Genomic DNA, 14,612 nt, shown 5'->3' with positions numbered 1-14,612 from the left:
AATGAACAATAATAATAATAAAAGTTATACGCAGCTAATGGAAGCTTTCCACAGGTAATTTTTGTTCAATAAATAATGCTCGAAAAAATTAAATGAGTCATTTTTGTAATAATTTGATCATTCATTTCATTAGTAATATACCAATAATTTGAATATTAATCATTAAGATTATTACCACAATAATATTATTAATTTTATTTAATGTAGTAAATTCGACATTGCCTAGTGGGGTCCGATGAGCTAAAATGGTCTCCTCAAAAGCTGTGAAAGTTAGGAATACCTGGAGATGGTGGAGGAGCTGAAAAAGTTATCCAGCCTCGAACAGGTGGATTACGGTCTCCTCGTACAATCTGTTCCCAAAAATATTGGATGGAAGAGATTTGGCTACCTCTCACAAGAAATGTAGTTGCCCGGAAAGCTGCATTACTGGAGACTCTTAAAACAGTCTTGAAATTCCTTATTGTTCCAACTTAATCTATTTGGAATAACAACGTCGCATGGTGATTGGTCGTTTATCCCCACGATACACGTCTTACACTTCTTGATATCATCTAATAGCCGGACAAAATGTCCTGTCTATCTCCATTTTTATTATTTGTGTTTATCTTACTGATTATATTATTGGAGATTGAGAATCTTAGATAAATTGTTGGTCTATTTTATAATCTTCAACTCTATACTACTGATATAATTATACATAATTCTAATTTTATTAACCATTTTTAGAGTTGTGTTGCATTACAAAGTTATGTTCTTAAACAATATGATCTGGTGATCTGTATGATAAGTGAATTTGTAAGCAGTCATTTTTTTGGTTTTATATCAATATCAACAACACATTTAATATTCTAATTAATAAAGTACCAATTATGTTATTCTTAACAAAATTTTTGCTCAGAATCCATAATATAACTTTACTTGATTTCTGATCTAATAACGTAATTCCAATTTTAAAATATAATAGATATGATAAATTTGTAGATCAATATCACTTCATCTTTTTTTTTATCAAAACAATCAGAATCCTCTGATCTCAGCCATGACCTTACGTCTATTTTTGGATCAGAACAATATGGGTTTCTCTCAGGGTGCTCACTGTTTCCAATTCATTTATTTATCGGAAATATATTCTTATTACTTTAAAATTATAACTACCTTCGCTCCATTCTTGTTGGTAATAGCTAAATGTATTAAATTTCTTGTAAGGCGTTCATAGTAAATCAGCGCTTCATTACAGTCAGCGATCTACTATAGGCATTGAGTCCCTTAAGACCAAACTGTTCTCTACACAATCTGGCATACTACAGACTTTTAGATCATTTGTTTTTTTTCTTCTACTCATGTAATGAATGAATCTCTATTTTTTTCGTATTTTAATGTTGTTACAATTTTTTTCCAATGGTCCTGCTGTACTGAAACTCTATCTTTAGGTGGCGTTGAAAACATTGGTTAAATAGTGATTGGATAATAACTTATTATTAAACTCTACAATCTAAAGTAACAACCTTTACTAGGCATCACTCCTGTCTATAATTATAAGGTTAACGTGGTAAAGATTTTTATTAGTGTACATTAATTTTCAAAAATTTAAATAATATGTATAAACATTTGATTACTCACAGCAGGTACAGCTATGGCAGTAACAATGACAAGAAACTTGGCAAAAATTAGGCCGGTCTGAGTGCTCTGCCTTGGGTCCAGTACGTGGCATAAACCTAATGATAAAACTCCTGAAGTGAGAAATTCTACAGCAAAGGCGCTTCCCACACCTACATCTGGATTAGGCATGGTCACACAAAAACCATCTGGAATATTTGGAGTTACCAACTGAAACAAATACATATTTAGTTTAGCCATTAGATTCTGTTAAAACCTAAGTAGTGCACGTTCAGTTGCTTTAGATTCCAGGCATTCATAAATGCCAAAGCTCGTAAAATTGATATTGTTTTTATAAATAAAAAATAATAATAATAATCAAATTTATATATCTGACTGATAAGCAATTAAGTTCACACTTTGTTACCTACTTTAACGGTAAGCACACCGAGTATTCCTCCAAGAAGTTGAAAAATCGTGAAATAAAGACATTTGATTAAAGACATATGGCCTGATATAACAGCAGCTATATTCAACGCTGGATTCATCAATGCTCCACTAATTGGTCCGAATATCTAAGGAACAGAAATGAATTTGTTTTAGGTTTTCCTAAATTTTCATATCTAATTTTCATTTAAGTTAAAATAAGAAGAAATTGTTTACTTCCTATATACGACTTAAGGTCATAGATATTGAAAATAGTTTCTTGCAATTTCTTTGTTTGACAGTGTGCTTCTATGCTTCAAATGTAAAACAATTATACCATTTTAGCTCCAATTTTAAATGAATAACATATCATTTAAAGTCATATGAAAATATAAATGTAGTTGATTCAAGACTACTTACTATAATGGAAGTAGCAATGCCAAAAGAAAAGCTGATGACGGTGTTAAGGTGGGCTGGTGAAGAATTGCTAATGTGTTCTACTACATTTCCACATCCTAACGCAACAAACACTGCAGTGCCCAACATTTCAGCAAGACCTAAACCCAACAGTCGTCTAACTTTGACCAGTGTTAGATCTGAAAAGCCGTCATCCTTCAGCAGCGATTTATAGCCTATTGACAAAACATTCAATTGTTTACATAAAAATAATAATAAAATTGAATAATTAAGAGGAATTTAAGTAATCTAAAATAAGAAATTTTTAATGTACGATAAAACAGCGAAGAGGGTGAAATAAATCCAAATCTGTTGTTATCTAGAAGACCTATTGGAGGTCCATCATGAGTCGTAGGAGTTTTTAAAGAAAACAGTACATAAAACCAGACTAAGACCACGAAAATTAAAATTATGATGCTAAACTTCAGGAAACTAGCATTAGTAGCGCTAGTAAATTAGTTGTAAAATAGATCCAATTACATCATTTGTTTTTATTCTCATAACAGGTATCTACTATTAGTGTAGAAATTATATTAGTATCTAAATGCACCAAATTAAAGTAAGTTAAACAAGAAACTAGTATCAGAGGAAAAGATACAATCAAGTTGGTTATGTAAGGAGAGATACATAACAGTTGCGCAACACCTTGTCAAACCTCGTCTTCTTACCGCCGCATAAACCCTATGGCTTTTAGTCCAGATTACGGCAGTGTAAAGGATCTAACAAATAGTACATTCCATTAGAAATATTACTGAGGCGGAGATGTTTATAGAAATAATTCCTGAATTTTTACTTTCACTACTAAGAAGGTAATGTAATTTTCAGATATTAATAGAAAGATCCGTGTTGAGGTCCCCTCAATACTAAAAAGTGTTCTTTACTACTTTGTTATTTTTTATAGGCGCTACTAGAGGATGCCACATTAAGGTTTGGACAAAATGAGTGAACCAGAAGTATCACTTCTTTGAACCTTTTTTCTTATTTTTTTGTTTTTTGAGTGGACAACAAAAGACTGATTTATACTTCTATTTTGAAACCCGGAATAAAGCTGTGCGGTTCAACCAAACGCTCCAATCTCCAAAGGATTCAATCTCTTCAATCTAAAATACTTCGAACTATTGTACACGCTCCATTTTATGTCACCAACCTGACTATACACACTGACCTTAACATTCCTTTTGTCATACAAGTTGCTAAAACACGATACAGAAAATTCCACTTCAGCCTGCAATCTTATATAAATCCTCTAGCTCAAAATCTTTCTTCAAGAAAACCCGACAAGACGTCTTAAAAGACAGTAATGTTTTGGAGTATTACCACTGGGTAACTTCTCCACTCGTTTGCTTCATTTGTTACTCCTGTTATCATTGTTACTTATAGCGCTAACGCGCTGATTGTAGCACAAATAAACGCAAAAAAAAGTTTTTTTGAGAGTTTTTAGCTGCTACGATAAACTTGGAGTTCTAACCGTAGATTTAACGTATAACCTTTATTAGGAAATTTGGTTAAGAGCACTTCTGCGAGAGGGACGGTTAGGCGATTCTTTGAAGGGCTATTTATGTTTATTAAAATAGAATTGAATTTGAAATTTATTTAATTAAAAAATATATACAAATACCGTATCAGGAAGTGTTTCTGGCCAGCTGCCTACACAACTACACACTCGTATACACTAAACAAAAAATAAATAAATAAATAAAATTTATATTAAGTATTAAATACTCATATTAAGTATAGAATAGAATATAATAGTTTATTTACAGAAACAAAGGCCTTAATTGATACATTTAATCATATTGCCTAAACTACATACGGTATTGGTTACGTATTAAAACTGTCCGGTAGGACAGTTGTATAAGGGTTGATCGTCAAAAACTGCACGAAAAAGCGTAACGTTGAAAAACTCCCAACTTTGACAATTTTTTCTCTTTTTCTATAAAAGATAAAATTCCCAAATTTTCTTTAAAATGTAGGGCAAATCCTCCTTTACAACTGTAATTTTTTTGCAACAACATAGATATAATAGATTTCGAGAAAAAAGTTGCTGAAAATGAGCAAAAACGGCATTTTCAAAAATGGTTGTTGTTCTTCTTCTTGTTCTTGTTGTTGTTACCTTTTTTGTAAACTGCGTAGCGCCTAAACGCGTGAACCGATTTTCATGAATGAGGTGTCATTCGATTCGGAATTTTATGTAGATGTGCCTTTTGGGGGTCTCGTCGCTGTACATCGAATGGGAGAGGAGTTAGCCCCCTTTATGTAAGGCCCCCTCCAAAATTATTATTTCTAATTTCTCTGTAAATCTTGGCCCGATTTTGATAAAATTTGGTAGGATGATAGGGTTAGGGCTCCCCTACGTAACATTAAAACGACATTCTGCTCTTACACTTGTTAAGAGGAAGTATAGCAATCGTTTCAAATTATCGAGTCGTGAACCGATTTTCATGAATGAAGTGTCATTCGAATCGAAATTTTGTTCAGACTTGTACTTTAAAAGTCTCGACGCTATGCCTCATACGGAGGGGAGTTTGCCCCACCCAAATAATAGACAAAAAGAAAAATCTATCCAAAAGGTACAAAAATCTCCTTAACAAAAACTTACAGTTTAAAATGTTAAGTATAAGGGTTGATTAAACGCCAAAATGCACACAAATCAGCAGGTAACCAACATTTCATTCATACTTCATTGGTATTATTTAAGTAATTTTACTGCATTAACTTTTTATTAAATTTTTTAGAATTTATTAGATGTCACAGACCCTTATGCTGGCCAGTTCATTCATAATCTGTGACATCTAATAAATTCTAAAAATGTGAAGGAAAAGTTAACGCAGTAAAATTACCTAAATAATATCAATGAAGTATGAATGAAATGTTGATTACCTGCTGATTTGTGTGCATTTTGGCGTTTAATCAACCCTTATACTTAACATTTTAAACTAAGTTTTTGTTAAGGAGATTCAGTATATTTACAATTAAGAAAAAAAAACTTTAAAAACGTTACTTGACATAAAAATTATTTTTCATCAAGATGTGCTTCAGTCTTTTATGTTTATATCTTTTGACCATATTGTTCGCGATTTCTTTCCAACCATACTTCTGAAACCAATGTTTCAATGTTTCAACTTCGCCAAGAAATTGTGATAAAAGAGATCTCTATATAGTTTGAAATGTTATTCCAACCACATGACATACGAATTTTCTAATAGAATCTTGAAAACCAGTAATTTTACTACATAATTCCATCATTTCCTTTACATGTTCCCGTATCAAAACTAAAAATAGAAAATTAATTGTGATAGTGTGGCTGGCTGGCATCATGGCTACTTGTCGATAATTATCCTAATTTTTTTTTTTTTTAAATATACTTCTTATGTAAAAAAGTCAAGCTTTTTTTCTTTTTTAAAACAAAAAATCTTTTGACCAGCATGGGTTTTAGTTACATTCCAAGATTTTGGCCTATATAACTGTGTAGACTGTTCTAACAAGACTGAATAAACCTTTCGGTTAAGTTACAAACAGTAGTAGACTAGCAACATCTAGCACAGCGTGCAAGTGGGAAAAGACCGAACTAATCGCGAACATTTATTTTGAACTCTTTGCAGTTTTTAGTCGATGGTAGCGTATCTATTGGGCCTTACAGGAGCTACAAATAATACTTCAGGGCGTACATATAGGTAATATATGATTTCTGTTCATAAGAAAGAAATGGCTGCGGATAAGGCCTAAAGATCTATCATAGAGTGAGTTAATATGTTTAGTAAACGATAGCTTGGAATGCAGCAGTAAACCCAAAGCACTTCTCTTCGCTTTTTCAAGATGATAATGAGTTGCCATTAACTTTAACAACTTTATTAATAGGTCTGATTAAAATTTTGTCCTATCTGCATAATATTAACAAAAATTAAATGTGGCACTAACTTCCAAATTTAAAGAACATCAGGAAACAGAACTACATTACAAATTTTATTTGTTCAATGATCATTTATTCATGAAATTTCTGAGAGAGGGTTGAGTAGATTTCTCTAGTAATGTACAATCTTATCTCCTGAATATTGATGGGAGTAACTGTGTTTCTAAAATGGAATACGGAGGAAATCGCTCAATTCTTTATTCATTGAATTTCTCACTTTTGTAAATTTTTCTCTAAAATGACTTATAAAATTTCCTTTATACTTCGTACATACGTTACAAACACATAGATAAATATCTTAGTCATAACATTTTTTTTTAAGCAATTTTTTCTTCTGGGCGTATTCGAGGAGTTGTTGATGAGGTAGATTTCCTTTCAAAAGTACATTACAGTGTAACGTGCTGTATTATAAAATTATATAATGTTAATAAGAATTTCTGAAAGACTCAAATGTTCGGAATTTAAGAAAATTTATGACTTAGAAGCTTGAGATGAATAGCAACAGTAAGTTGTGTCGTTCACATCAAATTTTTTGTCAACAATGTTACTATTTAAGCAGTCTTAATTGTTGTTTTCAATCCAACGTTCATGATTTTTTTGTAATCATTCCTAATCCTAAATAGCTGATTAAACATATCTCTTGGCATGGTATTTACGAAGTTTGTTTTATCTTGATTGATGTGATTTATTGAAAAATTCTTTAATAATTTCTAATTGAACCCGTTTTCTTAAAAAATAATATAATTTGCTCGGCTATATTTCACAGCCCTAAGAAAAAGTCGTATGGCTAACTAGATTTTTTTTAAAATTATTGTTATTTTCTTATTATAATAAATAAATGTTAAAATAATATTAAGTAAAAGTTATTATTATTATGATTATTGAAAAACTACTGAAAGTTCAAAGATATTGTTTCTTACTAGAGATTTACCCAAGAAAAACGGCTGATAGCCAACAAAAAATTTTAAGATTTCAATACAGATTTGGGATTGGGACATGTTCCAAATATATTTACGCTTATGTTTTAATCAGGCTCTGGTTTAAATGTGACCATAATTCCCAAAAAAATATTTGAAACTATTTGTGTGTAGTGAAGCTATAATTGGTCACATAAAATAACAAGAATTTAGAGGATAAAGGGGCTAGAAACGATTCTTTTGGACAGTAAATATTACTTATCTTCTCCTGTGTAATACACATCAATCCTTGCAATTTTTAATCCTCATTTTCGCATTAACACTGTAATAGATTCTTAGTAAGTATTGTTATTTCACTTTATGAATAAGATCTGACAGCATCAACTCTGGGGTCGCCTTATCAGATATATTTTTAAGAAATTTATTGTTATTGAACTCAGAATAGAGTTTAACAAAATACGAATTCTATCAAAAGTAATCCATCTTGTGTATGAATGTATAATATATAATATAGTCAGGTAGATAAGAACTCAAAATAGCACAATATGTCAAAACTAATTACGTACGATAACACTAATCTAATCTAATCATTGGCGCTACAGCCCATTAAGGGCCTTGGCCTCCATCAACAAATCTCTCCACTCGGAACGATCCCCGACTTTCCTCCTCCACTGCCCAATACGGAGTCTTTGGAGGTCTGCCTCCACATCCTGCAGCCAGCGCAGCCTCGGGCGACCCCTTGGCCTTCTCCCTCCAGGATGTCCCTCATATATTTTGCGGGGCCATCTCTCCCTCTCCATCCGGTGCAGGTGACCCAACCACTGGAGCCTTCTCAATTTTACACATGAAACCAAGGTGTCCTCTCCGAACAGTTGGTATAGCTCCGTGTTTTTCCGAATCCGGAAAACCCCGTCTTCGCTCACTGGGCCGAATAGGCATCGTAGCACTTTCCTCTCCCAACAGTCCAATCTGGCTTCCTCTGCCACTGTCAGGGTCCAAGTCTCCGACCCGTACATCACTACAGGTCTAATCACTGTTTTGATCTTGGCCTTCCTGGAAACATCTTTTTTCCGGAGCGTTCTTTTCAGAGCACCCAGGCACTTGTTTCCTGCCGTCAGTCTGCTCCTAATGTCCTGGCCTACCTCATTCTTGGATGTGAGGGTAGTTCCAAGATACTTGAAAGCCCCCACTCCTTCGAAACGGTGTTGCCCGACCTCGAGGTCGCAGAGCCTTCTTCCATTTCTTGTGGTCACCATATACTTAGTTTTTTCTTCATGGACCCGCAGTCCACACATAGCCGTACCCTCCTCCAGTTCCAAGAATTCTTTCTTTAGCTCTGTAACTGATCTCGCGATTATTACCACGTCATCAGCATACGCCAAGTGCCGTGTCATCCGGTTATAGATGGTCCCGCCTGGGTTGCTGGTAACTCTTCTTAATGCCATCTCTAGTACCAGATTAAATAACACCGGAGACACCGGGTCTCCTTGTCTTAAACCCACGTTCACTCCGAATTTTGTCGACACTTCTCCCTGGATAACCACATTTGCTGATGTTTGATTTAGAGTCATGCGCACAAGCCTGATAATCTTAAATGGGACCCCTAGTAGTTTCATACCTCTAATTAGTCCAGTACGAGATACAGAATCATATGCCATTCTGAAATCCACATATAGTTGATGCAAATCCAGATTATTTTCATAGAAACACGATAACACAGTTTATTAAAATAATATACATAAAATATAAGAACATAATTTTTCAGCTCTCTATGTAGAACTCTCCACAGCTCAGCTTCCTTTTGGAATTTCATCTACCTTATTCGAGTACACATAACTGTTCCACTGCAAATTAGGAATTCAACAACTGTACCCAAGTTCATATCACTGTTGACCGCCTTTTTTCAAACATATTTCTTAATGTAATTATTTTTTATCACTGCCCCCGCTCAGAATTATTGCAACATATTTACTTTAATTTTCAAAGTGAAACTGGTACAAAGATAAGATTATGAAGAAAAGACTCAAGGTCGTATTGCAGTGAAAAACCCTTCCCTCCAAAAAAAAGAAGAGGTTTCATTTAAAACTAATGGAATAGTACTTTTTAAGTAAGTGCACTAAGTTCCCAAACAAATTGTTCAATTTTTATGGTAAATATTGTTTTTTTTTTTTTGGCGCATCAACAGCTGTGGTTATTAGCGCCCGGAGCTTTTTCCAGTGCACTGCCGGTCTCCGGACAGTGTTCTCTCGTTACAGACAACACTGTCCATCACCGGACAGTGAGCTGTAAGAAGCTCCTAGGAAGAGAAAATCTAAGGGCTAGCAGCTGGATTCGAACCCGGGACCTCCGCGTGGGAGTCCAGTATGCTAACCTCATAGCTAATCCCTTCCCTTTTTATGGTAAATATTATTCGTCTAATCTTTATCTTGGATTTTCAGCATTCGCCCCATTCATATATTTTGCCAGATACATCTTAGAGGTTCATACAAAGGGCATTCTGTCAAATAATGTTCTAAATTCTCTAGCTATTGGCATTTACATATAGAACAGTTCTCTGACCCTTCGAATTGAGGGAGTACCCCATTCCAATATAGTTTAAAATATTTATAATTATTTACCCTCAATTCACTAATTAACCTCCTTTTGACTATATTTTGAACAAAATGTAATTATCGTTCTCCCAAACCAAAAGTTGTTAGATTTCGATAATAAATATTAAGTAGAGGCAATTATAATAATTCAAAAAAATTGTGGGCTTCGCGTGAGCGAAAATAGTGACGTCATTAGTGACGTTTTCGCCACGACCACAACGACCGCGGTCGCCAAGTGGAACGCCTGAAGGTATGTTTTGGTCGTTGTGGTCGCTTAGTGGAACGCACCCAACGCCCCACCTTAGGAGCTGGGTCGAAGTGGGCGTTCAGAGTTGGCGCAATTTTTAAAACAAAATATGGCGACCGAAAAAATTATCTCATGTAAATGAAAGTATTATTTCATGTAAATAATAGAATGTGTTTCTCGAAAGTCTACAAAAAATAAATAAATAAATAATTACTTATCCCTTTACATACTAAATCACTGAATAACACAAAATCATTTACCTGAAATAACTTTTAAATTCTTCATCTGAATAAAGATCAATTACTCTCATAGCTAATAATACGTGGCCTAAGTTTTCGCTTTTTATCATTGCGATTTTGTAAAATTGCATTCCACTCTAATCGGAACTAGATAAAGAACTTTTTTAAAGCATTATTAATAAATATCCAACTGTTGCCACAAAAGACACTTTAATTTTATTTAAAGGTAAATTTTATAAATACTCCAAAATGTAATATAAAAAGTTGAATTATATATATTCTTTTAATATAAGTCAACTTTACCAATAATTAATAAAGCTTATTATAACTGCTTATAAACGGGGTTAAAATTAAAAAATAACCTCTTCAAGCTTCTAACTTATTTTCGAGGCCGCCATATGTAATGTTCACATGAACGGTTAAAACGCCCACAGACCATTCCACTTGGGTTTTCGATCGCAACGCTCGCAAGCAAGTGGAACGGCCAAAACCGCGGTCGTGAGCGTGGTCGTTGTGGTCGCTTAGTGGAACGCACCCTCAGTCGTTCAGTGCAGTGTTTTTTAATTTTATATAGCGTCATTACATAGGTGTTATAAAAAGGATAAACGAGTGTGTTCTTTATAAGGGCATGTGTGCGAATGCCAAAGTATCACAAAAATAAAAAATCGCACTTGGTTTACAGTTTGGATCCTACAGTCGCGTCTGATATTAAGATTCAGTCGTAAACCTCAACTAGAAGAATACATCTGCTCAAGCGTGAACGCTCAACATGCATGAAATTTCGTTAAAATAGGTATGTAAACTCCCAGTTGTTGATTTTATCCCTCAAATGCTTATTTTCTTTCTTTCTGATTCAGATTTTCTTTCAAAGATGAATGAAATGGATGAAAAAGGTTTCGGCGTATGAAATCAAAAATGTCCTGCCAGAATACCAACAACTTTCAGTAATCCACGATCCTTCACCACTGTTTAGTAAAATATGCACTAATAGTAAGAGAAAGTTGCGTTATTTTTTTCATTAGAGTCAGTTTTGGTTAATAATCTATTACAGAAATCTAATGGCGTGAAATGAATATTTTCTTTGAAATAAGAAAAATCCAAGGACAGGAATGTCCAAACAAATGAACTGTTTCACACATAGCCAACAATTTGCACCTCTTCACTGGGTATAATAAATTAAATAGGTTTTGTAAATCATAATTCAAGGATAGGACACGTGTTGCCTAATTTTTGGTGATGTTTGAATATCTGAGTAAATATCTTATTTTTACATGCTTCTCTATTTTTCTATTTTTGTAATTATATTTTTAACTTTTTAAAATAGTTCTTTAAAGAAAGTCTGTTATTTCAAATTACTAATATAACATTTTATTTTATAATATCTTTATAGAAATTTACAACTGCAGATACGATTGTTCCTGCTAAAAAGTAAATATACTAACTGGACACAATAACATGTGTGGTGTTACCACTCATTGGTGGCTCTCCAATGAATCAATTTTATTGATATTCACCATCAAGTAGATCTTCAGGTCATCGTTAACTCAGTCGACGGTTGATTTCGATGTTTGTAAAGTCGAGTGTGATTAACTCTTTCATGAAAGGAACTTTTAGATCAGATTGTATAGTTATGTTATGTTAAAGTCGTAGTAATATCGCGCAAAATTTTCGATTGAAATGTTTGCAGCTGATTGATGTTGCAATGCTTGGCTGAACCACACAATTAAAAACAATATTTGAGTAAGAATTAAAATAGAAGAAAGAAAATAGAAACCAAAGAAAAACTACACTCTTTAAGTTTAATGAACTTGATGCAAACTTTCAAAACCTAAAATAACTTTGGGATTTTCGTGTTTTTTCAGTTATCCATTTTGATTAATGCTGAACGTACAGACAGTCTCTCACTTATGGTTCACACGAAACTAGACATAGGTTGAACTGAATAGAAGACAAGTCTGTCCTAAAAAAACATCTTACATGAGTCCAATACACCCTATTACCAATGCAAAACAAAATGAACATTTGTTGGTCACTAACCTGATTGATAATTGAACAGAGAGTTGGCATGCGCTTTGACGCTCGCCCACGTTTGGCTATCGCATCTAAAATTAGCTAATAACGAAACTTATTTGGCAACACGCGACTAAACTTAGCTCTAAAGAATCGCAAAAGCGGCCATATCAAAATGGAATCCAAATTAATGGCAAAATTAATTGTATTAAACATTGATTGATACGGGTTTTCACACATTGTTAACATTGAATGTTTTTTTTGACTAACTGAATCAAGAGATAAATCATGAAGGTGCTCTGAGATATAGAAGAAAGAACAAGACCAAAAACAATTTTTTTTGTTTTAATTAATTTTATTTTAAGAAAAATAAAAATAAATTCTCCGCTAATAGCAAACTATTTTAATTGCGAATCACAAGCAACTTGAAGTTTACTATAATCGCCAAAACATAGAACGGCCTTGTCCTTCTTTTCTCGTAAAGTACTATGAATTTGCATAAAATATGAATTAACCCGATACACTCTTAGCAGTTCGATGACATTACATTTGAATTACTAAATTAAATGTGGCACCTCTGTCGAGGTCATGTACACAACAGGTAGACCTGACTTGAATCCATTCAAATATTACCAACCTCTACTTTTATGTTTGTTATACTGCTAGTTTATTTTCAATAAAGGTTTCAAATTTACTAATTCTTATAAAGTGAATAGTTCTATTCCCTGATCCGTTTAGCTTCAATGTTGTGTGGTTCGTGTTTGCGTTCTTATTATAATAATTTTAGATAATAAGTAACCAAGGCAACATAGAACTAATTGATATTTCCGTTACTTCACAAATTCACCTGTTGTCGTGATCATCACAGTTCAATCTTGTTCTAGCCACTAGGAAAGTGTAGAGGTTGCAGATCACTCTTCCATTCGTCCCTATACCCGGACAGTTCCTTCTTCTTTTCTTCCGTACCAATTCTCTTTCCTACAATCCCTCGATTCTCCTCCCAACACCTTCAGAAGCGACTCCAAAGTCTTTTACTTTCCACCCGCGACTCGTACTATAATTTTGCTACAAGATCGTTTGCTCTTTCGACCAAAGGTCCGTCTTAGCGAAGTTGATTTTCCTTGATGGCTGCTGTGACTTGCCATTTCTCTTCTTACCAAGAATCTCATTTACATTGCCGAAAGATGACCCTTAAGCCTTTTTTAAGGTTCAGGACTGAATCGGAGCAGACCAGTACATTAGAATCGGGAGGAGTACGGTTCATATACGCCGATTATTCCGTCGATGAGTAGTGGCACTTTAGACGAAGCCTAACCACCCTCTCTTCCCCAAGTGCCCTTAATTCAAATATTTCGGGGAAAAATGTTTCAATTGAAAGTTATTGATCTCTAAATTGTATGCAATTTGCACAAGTTTACTGAAGATCGGTAAAGACTGTTTTTGATATAATGAGAACTAAGAACTGTTAAATCTTTTAAATTAATTTTAAATATATTCAATTGTTCTGTCTAAAATCATAAATTACTTATGTAATAACGGTGAGAGGTTCATAGTTCATTTTTCGGGGTTTAGTAGATAATACGATATATCTTATATCTTATATCTCGTATATCTTATATCTAGAATCTCTTTCCACGATGTATTATCTATATAAACACTTTTAGGGTCGCGGGTTTTATATCATTTTCAATATGTTCTTCACATATATCTCATGTTTTTAAATTGTTGTCCTTTATCATTACTTTTTATCACAAAACATGTAAATTTATCAATAAATCTTCTATTCAAAGATTTAAACAGAGCAAAACAAATATTCTACAAATAAATTAGTCTTCGCTCATTATTTTGGTACCTAGTTATCATTTCTGTGCCCAAACAAAGCTGCGAACAATGAAGCAATAAATGTAACATAAATTAACTGTAACAGAAAATATGGCCTAATTTTCTGAAGGAGAATTTTAACAGAAAAATTTTGGTTAGATGCGCACTGCTGGGTAATGATATCTTTCGACATTATTTGTCAAAGCACACCATCTTTATTTTATTTCTGACAAGTTTCGGAATTTCATCCATCAACAGAGACAGAGATTTCCACTTACCACTTACGATTACCTTCACGCACTATACTTACTGAGAAAACAATATCATTATGTGATTTTAGTGGAATGATTTTCTAATTACTCACTAATTATGAAAGAAGAATACTGGAGTGCTCTACAA

This window comes from Rhodnius prolixus, unplaced genomic scaffold, assembly GCF_049639745.1.
Source record: "Rhodnius prolixus isolate KJV_2025 unplaced genomic scaffold, Rpr scaffold_2, whole genome shotgun sequence".
NCBI classification, from domain to species: Eukaryota; Metazoa; Arthropoda; class Insecta; order Hemiptera; family Reduviidae; genus Rhodnius; species Rhodnius prolixus.
Note: the sequence above shows the minus strand (reverse complement) of the source record.